The sequence below is a fragment of the Phycodurus eques genome, chromosome 14 (genome assembly GCF_024500275.1).
Source record: "Phycodurus eques isolate BA_2022a chromosome 14, UOR_Pequ_1.1, whole genome shotgun sequence".
Taxonomy (NCBI): Eukaryota; Metazoa; Chordata; class Actinopteri; order Syngnathiformes; family Syngnathidae; genus Phycodurus; species Phycodurus eques.
Window position 1 is genome coordinate 23487533 of NC_084538.1, and position 13062 is coordinate 23500594.

Sequence of the window (13062 nt, forward strand, 5' to 3'; positions counted from 1 at the left end):
AGGGGGTGTTGAAGCACCCCTAAAATGAATACAAGCAGCCTAAAATTTGAGCGATAAAAAAGTTTAAACTAAAAGTTCTTCTTAAACAACCAAGAAAAGTGTAAAACCATACATACTGGGTTGAAATTTTATATTTTGACAACACCTTGGTTTAGTCCAGAACAGGCCCCTCTCACAGGTACTTCTGTTTGACCCAGTTTTGTATCCGCTTTGTTCATATATGGCTTAGACTGCCCCCTTTCCTCTGATCGCTTGCCTCCGTGTAGAAGACCCACTTGTGAGAGCACTCGTGGTTGTTATGTTGACAGGGCTGGCTCGGGAGCAGAGAGGTCGGCGGAGATCTTCGCTAGTGATGTAGATAATCTCGAAAAATTTGTATGTCCTGATTGCAGGCCTCTTGGCAGAAAAAAACGTCTGGAAATCAGGAATGTGTGGCGATTCTAATTAATATTTCACATGTTTACTGAGGCACCATAGAGCCAATATTACATCCCAAATACTAGAAAAAGTTGGTTTGGTAAAATATGACGCCTTTAAGAAAAGCTTAGGCTGGACAAACAGTATGACAAACAATACACAAATTAGGCCTTGGATCATGAATAACCTGGGCAGATCTATCAAAACAGTAGCGAGGTACTGTGGTTGCAAACAAGTAATCTGATACACCCATAATGAAGACATAACCTTCTAGTCGTATAGGTTATACAGACACGAGACAGGTCACTCTAGTACAATGGCCAGTCACACTAAACACAAGGCACTGAAATGCAATATTTGGGTATGTCATATCGTAATTGTAAGGACTAAGTGTTTACAGACACTGACCTCTTGAAGCAGCAATGCAGTCCCCTGCTGATACTGATGACTGTTAGTACATTGGACAGCACATTTCCAGGCTTTGTTTGAGCCAATCTGTTGTCAAGGGGTCACAGAGTGGATTCAGGCGTCAACTGTAAATGCTTAGTCGCAGTCATATTGACCTGAATATAAATACTTAAAAAGACAGCACGCACATTCTTGTGATTGCGTGCATGTGCATTTGTGTGAGGGCGACCTCATCTATAGGCTGAAGTATGTACCACCAGGAATTGAATTTTTACGAACTGAATTTGAAAAACATAATTTGAATTTGTATTAACTGGACTCCAATAAATTTGAAAGTGAATGTAAGAATGTTTTACCCGCAATGAAATTTCTAATTATATATTTTCACATGGCGGCACGGTGGATGACTGGTTAGAGCGTCAGCCTCACAGTTCTGATGACCCGGGTTCAATCCCCGGCCCCGCCTGTGTGGAGTTTGCATGTTCTCCCCGTGCCTGCGTGGGTTTTCTCCGGGCACTCCGGTTTCCTCCCACATCCCAAAAACATGCATTAATTGGAGACTCTAAATTGCCCGTAGGTGTGACTGTGAGTGCGAATGGTTGTTTGTTTGTATGTTCCCTGCGATTGGCTGGCAACCAGTTCAGGGTGTACCCCACCTCTTGCCCGATGACAGCTGGGATAGGCTCCAGCACGCCCGTGACCCGAGTGAGGAGAAGCGGCTCAGAAAATGGATTGATGGATGGATGGATATTTTCACATTCAGTTTGATCATTTCAGATTCAGTTCGACAAATTCAATTTCAAATTAGCTGTGACAGACATCCGGGAACTGTAAGGAATAGCAATCGATCGGCGATATACAGATCTCGTCTTCGGCTAATCATCGCCTTCATTTTTTATCACGTGACATAGGGATTCTCCGGGAAGTCAAATCTTCTAACCGGCGACAGAATTTTAACCTTTAAACCACCTTTCCTTAACCTTTGTGGAATGCATCATATTGTTAGAAAGAGATAAAAAGGTGCTTCCTTTCAAACATAGGAAAGGACATATCACACCGACGTGTCTAAGTCGTCTTTACGGTTCTTTTCCAACATAACGTCATCCAGGCATTGAACTCCATGTCACCAGTGCCACCTTAACTCTGTACATGCACCCCCCCCCCCCCCCCCACCCACCTTAAACTTAACAAAACACAAAACCAAGCAAGCCTGCAACAGAAGGCTATTATAATAAATGTTGTATACAGGCCTACTGTGTTGCTGAAATGTGTATTCATCTTCACTCCTTTTGGTTGGCTTTAATAATAAATAATAAAAATAATAAAAGTTTCTGATATGGGCGATTTAGGCAGCCGCACAGGGCTGCATTCTGTGGGGGGTGGTATTATACGGGAAATGTAGTCCGAGATTTGTAATGCGGGTACATTGTTTTAGGGAAAATTCAAAGTTGTGGATAAAACTAGGACGTCATCAGTAGTGGTGTATAGTGGAAGCTGAATCGTGCGAATGCAGTGAAACAGAAAACAGTGGTCAAATTGCGTGGTTGACTGCAGTTGATCTTCAATTGGAATGATGAAACCTTCTGCATGTAAATCCAGCTGTTAACTCATTCGCCGCCAACCATTTTCAAGGCAGAGTTCCCTATATTGCCAGCTGCTTCAGAGCATTTTGACTGATCTTCCAAGACCCACAGAATATCGTATTCTGTGATCATATAAGCACAGAATCTTCCAAAAGAAATAATAGATTGACTTCTTTCACCAGAAAGTTTCTAGCTTTTTTCCATTTTTTAGTAATCAGTAGTAGAACTTGGGGTGGTTTCACCCAAAACACTGGTTTCTGACCAAAAAGGGGGAAAACAAGCTTTTTGTCAAAAGAAACATATCAGCAGAACATTGACTTTGGCGCTAATATCTTTTGTGTTTGTACCACCTCAAACTATAAAACAACAAAAACAAAAAAGACTGAAAAAGGGCTTTTGGCAAAGTAAAAATGTAATTTACGGTATGATGGCCCCTTCCTGTTCCAACATGACTATGCATCAGTGTACAAATCAAAAGTTTGATGTGGATGAACTTGACTGGCCTGCATAGAGTACTTCTCTCAACCCGATAGAACACCTTTGGGTTGACTTTGAGTGGACAGGGGGCAGGCTTTCTCATCCAACATCAGGGTGTGACCTCACAAATGTGCTTCTGGAAAAAGTATCCTAAATTCCCATAAACAGTCCTAAACCTTGTGGAAAGCCTTTCCAGAATAATTTAATTGTAGAGGGTAGAGCAATTTCATATTCAACCCTGTGGATTAAGAACGGGAAGTCACTTAAATTCATGCTGTATCTGATTCAAGGCAGGTGAGCGAATACATTTGACAATATAGTGTATTTACTGATACCGGTATACACATAAGAAATGAGTCGTGAACAGCGCTGACTCACCGCAAGGCTCGAGTTGAATGTCTGTGGCTTTTTTTCACAGGGTGTTCCCAATTCACTCCGCGAACTTTTAATCTTTTCTCACAATCGCAACACACACTATTGCCTACCTGGACAGAAACTTTACCAAATCTGGCCCGCCAAGTCATTTCATGTGGCCCACGAAAGCAAATCATCTGTGTCAACTTCCATGATTCTTGCTCAAATTCTCATAAAATAATAACAATAAATAGTATCGTTGAGACATTGCAAGCATTTTCAATTTCAGTAACTTGAACAATAGTTGAACAAACTATTATCCTTGACTTCTGATTTCAAAACAAGGTATCCATCAATTTGTTGTGTGTATGTAGTAATATGATCAGGTGACAAAACATTTATACGGTTTCACAGTCTGAGGGAAAGCTTGACTACAATGTGGCCCACGGCAAAAATGTTTAGATCATCAAACTAATGTAGGTACCAGACAAAGATAACCCAAGTAAATACAAAATGCAGTTTTTAAATGGTGATATTACTCAAGGAAAAAAACCTAATCAAAGCCACCTGGCTCTTTGTGGAAAAAGTAATTGCCCCCAAACCTTCAAAGCTACCTGACTCTTTGTGGGAAAAGTAATTGCCCCTTCAACCTAATAACTGGTTGATTCACCCTCAGCAGCAACAACTGAAATAAAGCGTTTTCTTTTACTGGCAATGAGTCTTTCTTGTCTCTGTGGAGATATTTTGGCCCACTCTTCCTTGCAGATTTTTTTTTTAAATCCAGCAACAGTGGAGGGTTTTCAAGCATGTACGGCCTTTTAAATATCAAGCCACAATATTTCTATTGCCGTGAAGTCAAACCTTTGACTGAGACACTCCAAAACCTTTTTTTTAAGCCATTGAGAAGTTAACTTGCTGGTGTGTTTTGCATTGTTGTCCTGCTGCAGAACCCAAGTGCGCTTCAGCTAGTGGTCACGAACTGATAGTAGAACATTCTCTTTCAGGATTTTCTGGTAAAGAGCAGAATTCATGGTCCCATTAATCACTGCAAGTCATCCAGGTGCTGAATCATCAAAGCAGCCCCAGACCATCACAGTACCATCGCCATGTTTGAGTGTTGGTATGATGTTCTTTTTCCTGAAATGCTGTTCTACATTTACGCCAGATGTAACGAGACACATACCTTCCAAAAAGTTAAACTTTCGTCTCTTCAGTCCATAGATTACACTGGTCAACAACAAAGATTTTTTTTTTTAGCTGATTCAGGACAATTTTGATGTGCTGAATCCAAATATCACACTGGTTTTACTCAATCAGGTTTACTTTTTGAATTTTAACGATGGCCAAATGCTTTTGTTTACCATAATTTCTCGTGTATCAGAATTAGAATCATCTTTATTTGCCAAGTATGTCCAAAAAACACACAAGGAATTTGTCTCCGGTAGTTGGAGCCGCTCTAGTACGCATAACCCCCCAAAAAAATGTCTCAAAGGTCAATAGTGCGCATTATACATAGGTATAGAGGAGCATGAAACAAAACTTTGACTCACCTTGGATCTCTGCCATAGATACCATTTTTGAAAAACATTTATTCTCCTTAAATAAAATCACAATTTAAAAACTGTATTTTATATTTACTTGGATTATCTTTGTTTGATGTATACATTTGATTGTTCATCTTAAACATTAAAATGGGGAAACTATGAAAAAAAAGAATATGAGAAGAGGACAAATACGTTTTCATGGCACTGTAAACATACTCTGTTCTTAGCTTATTTACCCTAGCAGCATCACCTGACACTGTGCTCTCCGCTTCTGTTCCTCATCATTAATGACTCATATTCTGTGTTGCTGTTTAACCTCAGGTGTTTCACAGTGTTTGTTGTGTTGTCACACCTCCTTACCATTTTCCAACACAAATAGCGTTTGTGGCTGTTTGTGGAGTTGAAATACTGCATTGTAACAAATTGCTGTTAAAAAAAAAATAAAAAATAAATTCTAAGAGTAACATACTGTTTACTATTTAAACAATATTATACACTAAAATGATGCATGATGGGATATATTTGTGAGTAATGTGTTGGAAAATGTATGTTTTATATATACCAAATATTACTTTTATTAGTTTTAGACAAACTTCAGAGGCTTTATTGTTATGTTGTGACTACAAGCTCTCTCCCGGTTATACTGTGCGTACTCATTGTCCCTCGCTATGTTGTGATTACTCGCTGCTATTCGGTAAAGATAAGTTGAGTGCAGCTGTACAAAGATAGTTGTTTTGTTCTCTTTCTCTCTCTCTCTCTCACTTCGATATAACAAAGGGGATTTTTGTCCGGGCTTCAGTAAGGGGTGACAACGCGTAAGACTTGTACCTTTTCCTCTCTTTGCAGAGACTAATCTTTTATTGTAAATAAAACCCCACAAAGACAAGATTGCTTCCTCACTTATTCTGTCAGAAAGAGATTTGCCAAAACAGTTGGTGTCAGAAATGGGATTCTTGGATTGATCGCCGATACAGAGGACCCGGGAGTGATTGATCATCCAGGACCAACCCACGAGGCCTCCACACAAAGAATTAAGGACGGGGGGACCGCCGGGGCTCTGGATGTCGGCTGTCACCTCAGGATCCAAACTGACCTGTTGTCCTCCAAACGGTATAGAATTATGGTCAAGAAAATGTTAATTCCTTGAAAATCAGAGGATTTCATATGGTGTACTGCGTTTGAAACAACCTTGCCTTTGTACTAAGTGATATTGGTATTGTTGCTCTCCCCACATTCCATTGGTAGAATCTAGTTGAAGTCCAGGTTAGAGAATCTCGTTAAAGTCCAGGTTAAAGAGTCTCGTTAAAGTCCAAGTTAGAGAATCTAGTTAAAGTCCAGGTTAAAGAGATTGTTAAAGTCCAGGTTAAAGAGTCTAGTTAAAGTCCATGTTAAAGACTCCAGTTAAGGTCTAGGTTAACAATTTCAACAATTTCGAAGACGTTCGACAACAATTTCGAAGACGTTCGAATATTGTAAAAAGAGAAGAGCTTCTAACGGGTTTTGGAAAATGGAAAGTGGGAAGAGAAAAACAAGTGTACGGCCGAATTACCAGTATACACATCACCTATTATGTTTCGCATGAGAGAAGAGTATAGAGAGAAATCTGTGGAATGCGTGGAGATGCGGATAAATGAATGTGGTTTCCCAGTAACAGGGAGTCTGCGTACAACAACTAAAAAAAAAAAGAAAAAGAAAAAGAAAGTTGTTTGAAAATAATTAGTCAAGGATTTGGAACTTTTAGATAAAACTGTCAAATGTCTGGAAATGTGCTTGACTGTTAGATTTAGACGCGAACAGGGACAGAAGTTCTCTGACAAAACTATGTGTAGGGCAAGTTACTGATAACTGTCTAATCTGTTCGAATTGGCCAAGGGGAGGATATCAGATTGTGGTTGCGAGCTGGGTTCCACAGTGGCCTCCACAAATCGATCATCCTATGACAAAGATCAAAAAGAGTGCAATCTGGAAGAAGACCAACAACGCAACCACCTCCTGCAACCCACAGCATGGCCTCCACACGTAGCACTTCTGCGGTACCCCCCTCTTTTCACACAGCTTTCTGAGCAAGCCACCTCCCTCCTATACCGTCGGCACGGGACAGCAAAGGACGCTGAACCAGATTTGAGAAGGTTGAGGGTGGGAGGGGACGCGGACGGTGCAAGAAGATGCTTTCATTGTGAAAAGACGGGACATTGGATAGACATCGGATCAGAGACTGTCCGAAGGAGAAAAAAAAAAAAAGTGGAGATCGATGGTGGGGGACCCAGTTCGTCTGACCTCTGGCTGACTCCCGGCGGCCCCAAAGACAGAGCAGCGCTTAATTGGCGATATCAAGACATGCATTCACCATGGCTTTTTCTTTTTGTTATTTTTCTGCAATGAAGACCCACTTGGCACTGATGACACTGCTTCGCTTAGGTTAGTTATTTAACTTACAGTCACCACCAGACACTCAGATACACACTTATGGAGTTAATGTATGCAACTATGAAATAAAATTGATCGATCCCTTTGAATTAGAAAGATGTCCTCCCCCCTCTCCAAAATCAGTCCAAATTGACAGCATTAGCATTATATTTGGATCTCTCAGCGCCGTTGTTTGTTCTTTTGTTTTGTTGTTTTGTTGTCATGACAACAAAAGATGAGGGATAACAAAGATAAATTGAGAATTGAAGTACTTGAAATGTGGAATCATTACTTACTGTCTGCGAATCTATTCACCATGTAGATGTTTGGTCTGGGACCTAAGGTGATAGAGGAATCACCCAAAATGTAAGACGATTTGTAATTTTTCAAGGTTTCCAGAAACTATTCACTAGTGGCTATTTGGTCTGGGAACAATATTTAAAAATGCATATTTTTTTAATTGATGGTTGAACATAAACAAAATAAACAAAGGTTTATAGTTGTTTTTTTGGTTCTAGATAAGTCTAAATCCTGGTTAAACTCATGGTTAATTCCACTGATATAAATAAATTAACAAATGTGAAAAGGAAAATGTTAACTCCTTACTGTGAGGGGTGAGTATATCGGTTTTGTGAAAATGCGCAATTCACAACACCGAGCCACGATATGTTTGCACTCACAAAGTTAACAATTTTGTTTGAAACAATGTTTGTTTTAAATACTGTCAAATGATCAAAGCAAAGGTATTTGTTTTAAATACTGTCAAATGATCAAAGCAAAGGTATTTATATAGCACCTTTTATAAATTAAAAATGTAACAAGTGATTTACAGCAATTACAATGACCACAGTAGCTTTAAAGGTATTTGAGACTGAAGACAAGACTATCTGACTGACAAGACGTGTGTTCCACTTATGCACAATAAGGACTTGGTGTGTGTGACTGTGCAGTCTGCTGATTACTGATGTGTTGGTGCGTGTATGTTTATGTCTGTCTCTGATATTTGAGTGACGAATACTGTACACGTAAATACTGTACGCTATTGTATGTATTTCATGGACACATGTACCCTGGGAGTCTGGGACACATCTCACATTTGATGTCATCATCCATCCAGACCCTTTCCAATTGTAGTAAAATCAGATGGTGAGTTACAGTATATTATATTTTTGCGTGATGTTTTACTACTTGCATACTTTGATTTTACTATCACTAAGGCTACATTCACTGCAGGGCTTAATGTCCAATTCAGATTCAACACCAAAATCAGCTGTGGTGGAATCAGGACAGCAAATATGAAATTGTTCCTTTCTGAATGACAAGTGAAGGTCAGTCTCATGTTCACATGCCCCCTGTCCTCACTCACGAATGCTATAATTTCAGTGATGAGTTGTCATAACCCACCTACCTTAACTTCACTCAGCACACATACATGCACACACATACACATTAAGACATCTGTCTCGCTCAGGGGTGGGCAAACCTTTTGGTTCAGGAGCCCCATTGACTTTTAAAATTTGACAGGCGGGACAAGCCAGGACCAGGTGCTTAAATATCAACATTTAAAACATTTAATAATAAGGCTTTGTAGTGTTCATACTTAGATTTACTTTTAATGGGAACAGTGTTGTTTTGTTGATCACCTTTTTTTGCCAGTGCATCCAAGTCTGATGTGGTATTTCCCAGAACACATCTGAGGTGTTCATAACTCAGCTGGGCTCTGTAGGATGTTTTGTTGGTGTTCATCACACTAAAGGTCTGTTCAGATGCATGTGTAGAGCTAAACACCACCAGCATCCTCTGTGCCATCTTCAGGATTTGGGGAAATTTGTTAATTAAATTAAGTGCAGGCTTAATGAAGCATAAAACTCATCCAGTTTGAGAGTTGAACTTCTCTTTTAAGACAATATCACATTGGAGATCAATCAGTTCCATATGCAGATCACGTGGTACTGTTTCAGGGTCTTGTGTGACTGAATCTTGGATGGCAGTTTGTCAGATAAAGGTGTTTTGCTGAACCTACAAGCTTGATTTTAACCGCTGAGCCGTAGCCATCAGTTCCTGTGTTGATTGGCTGTTAGCATAATCAGCATGGTTGGTAGAAAAGTGATGACTGATGTTATATTCCTCTAAAACCCCAATGGTTTCTTAACAAATTAGACATACAGCCTTTGACCGGACTTCAGTGAAAAAGTATTATTTGTCCATTCTATATTAAACACTCGGCACTCACTGTCAACCTTTCTTTTCTTTGGCCCACTCATGGTTGCAGAGTAAAAACACAACAGCCAAAGTCAATGTATCACTGTACCTACTGCACTACCTGGTGGAACCACTCGGCATTACAGGACAAGGTCAAATGAATGTAGTCATGATTTTGTTGATTTGGGTGATTCTGTACCAATCTTTGGTGGGTCAGATTGGAAGGATCAACGGGCCGGATATGGCCCACAGGCCGTAGTTTGCCCACCCCTAGTCTAGCTGCAGGCCATCATTCCTTTGTATCGCATTCACGTCCTCAGAGAATGCTTCTGACAATCTGCCAAATGTCAACATACTCTATAGTCCATCCATCCATCCATTTTCTGAGCCGCTTCTCCTCACAAGGGTCGCGGGAGTGCTGGAGCCTATCCCAGCTATCATCAGGCAGGAGGCGTGGTACACTCTGAACTGGTTCCCAACCAATCGCAGGGCACACAGAAACAAACAACCATTCTCACTCACATTCACACCTAGGGGCAATTTAGAGATTTCAATCAACCTACCATGCATGTTTTTGGGATGTGAGAGGAAACCGGAGTGCCCGGAGAAAACCCACGCAGGCACGCAGAACATGCAAACTCCACACAGGCGGGGCCGGGGATTGAACCCCGGTCCTCAGAACTGTGAGGCAGACGCTCTAACCAGTCGGCCTACCGTGGCGCCTACTCTATAGTCATACAGTGGTAATTTTTCCATACAAACTACAGTACACACGTAGTGAGGTTGTGTAATTCATATGAAGCCAATTTTTTAATGTGATGAAAATGAATATATTTCAAAGAAGCAGTAAAAGGTGTAATCATTCTATTTCATAAGACAACTATATTTTCTAAATGTGTGACTGTACTTGGAGATTTGAGCCACATCTGGTAGTTCTTGCCTGTAGGCTCTTCCCGTCAATTATTCCCACTTTCCAATGGAACATGCTTAGTGACAGTTATTCCCTCTGAAGAGTGTGACAATTAGAAACCCATCCATTTGGGTTGAATACAAGCCCATCATTATGTCACCCATGTAATCTAATCATGTTTACAACTATATTCTATATCTACACATTGTGCCAACTGGGTTGTAGGAGCCAAATTACAGTTTTTATTTGTAATAATAATTCATGCAATCTGTATTTTACATGCTATGACAATCTGGATAAAGTAAATTAAAGCAGTTCTGTTATAGTTATAGCAATTAGTTAAGGGCCAGATGATTTTTTTTGTTTGACAATGTTTCATGTTTGTATTGCTCACTGTTAAGCGTTAGGTGCATGATACTGTCTCTTAAAGATAATAATAATAATAAGATTATGCCCCTTGATAATGACTTGGAAGGTGATTTTGATGACATCTTAACACTGATAATGCATGTGACGTGTAGCTCGGACGAACTATACCAAAATAGTTAGAGTTCAAGGAAAACTATTCTATCTACAGTACGTTGAAAGGTACTCTCGGCAGACTGCAGCTCTTACGAAAAAAGAGAAACGCTACACAAAACCCGCAGACGCCGGCAAGTGGAAGAGTCTCACGGAAGCAAAAGCGAGACAAACAACCCAGCTGGCTCACTCAGTTAAAGGCTAACAAATCTCCGATACCATCACTCTCAGAGGGTAAGTGTGGGCGTGTATCCCAGTTTTAGCACGTGTTCGTTGTCTGGGACAGGACCCTTGGCAAGACCCTTGGCAAGACACTCTCTCTACATGAACGACTGCACCTCAGCGAACCCGACTGTCAAACTCCTGAAGTTTGCAGATGACACCACTGTCATCGGCCTCATCAAGGACGGTGACGAGTCTGCATATCGACAGGAAGCAGAGCGGCTGGAGCTGTGGTGTGGCCGACACAACCTGGAGCTGAACACGCTCAAGACTGTAGAGATGATCGTGAACTAAAGGAGGCATCCTTCGCCACAGCTGCCCATCACGTTGTCCAGCTGCCTTGCTTCAACCGTCGAGACCTTCAAGTTCCTGGGAATTACAATCTCTCAGGACCTGAAGTGGGCGACCAACATCAACTCCGTCCTCAAAAAGGCCCAGCAGAGGATGTACTTCCTGCGGCTTCTGAGAAAGCACAGCCTGCCACCGGAGCTGCTGAGACAGTTCTACACAGCGGTCATCTAATCAGTCCTGTGTTCTTCCATCACAGTCTGGTTTGGTGCTGCTACAAAAAAGGACAAACTCCGACTGCAACGGACAATCAAAACTGCTGAAAGGATTGTCGGTACCCGTCTACCCACCATTGAGGACTTGCACGCTGCCAGAACTAAGACAAGGGCGTGCAAAATCCTCTCGGACCCTCCGCACCCTGGTCACCAGCTCTTCCAGCTCCTTCCCTCAGGTAGGCGCTACCGATCAATGCAAACTAGAACAAGTAGACATTCCAACAGCTTCTTCCCTCTTGCGATCAACTTCTTAAACACCTAACCTATAATTCCATTACAATAAGATGGCAATTTTTTGACTTGAGTTCGTTGTCACATTTTTGTGGGGCCAATTATGTATTACTCTTGCACTCACTGTAGTTGTCTCGCCATGCTGCACTATTTGCATATACTGGCCACTCATGCCAGAGTAGCATCTGCTCCATTTGCACACTGATTGAGGAGTATCTGTAACATTTGCACAACCAACATTGTCCCAGATGATCGCACTACTCGTCACTTTAAACCGCATACACTCCTTAAAGTCTCAGCGCCCTTTGCACAATGGTCATTGCCCCGGACTATTGCAATATTAGTCATTCGAACTGCTCTAAGTGCTAGAGGACTCTGCATCTTTTTGCACAATTGTTTTTTGTCAATGTCTTTATGTCTCCAAAGTGTTCTGTAAATTGACTGTCTGGTGTACTAGCTCCAACTACCGGAGACAAATTCCTTGTGTGTTTTGGACATACTTGGCAAATAAAGATGATTCTGATTCTGATTCTGAAGACACTCATCCCACATTGGGCATAAATTAATATGGTTGAATGTAGTTGGACAATTGGTGCTGGACAGAGGGGCGGTAGGCGCAGAATGGTAGCCACGCTTCTGTCAGACTTGCCCCAGGGTAGCTGTGGCTACAGAAGCAGTTTGCCACCACTACGCCTGTCACGATAACAGTTTTTTAAAGATGATATATTTTCCCAAAAACTATCACGATAAATTATGTTTTTTTAAATGCCCCTGAAATTATGAAAAATAAGGCCCGCCCTTATTATTATTTTTTAATGTTCTTATTTATTATTATATTTTTGCTTTTAAATCAGTATTGTTGTTATTTTTGTTGTTATTATAATTTCTTTTATTGTTTCTCTTGTTTTTATTTACTCTGTGATATGTATCCCCATGGGTCTGAAATTAAAGATTAAAGAGCTGCAAGACTAGCCTGGTTAATATGGAGCCATTATAATTGGTTTAGAAGTCCAAACTGAATGAAAATACTCCATATAAACACCTCAGTTGGAATAAACAAGCCGAATCCAAATAGAATTTCAGTTGGTTTCACGTGTGGAATATTTTTCCAAACAGATCAGAAGTACATTTTTGTCATGTCTACTGGATGTCAATCAGAATTGAGTCAGGAAAAGCTCTGTCTGCACACGCTTCGTCTCAACGTAAATGTACAGAGACGTCATCAT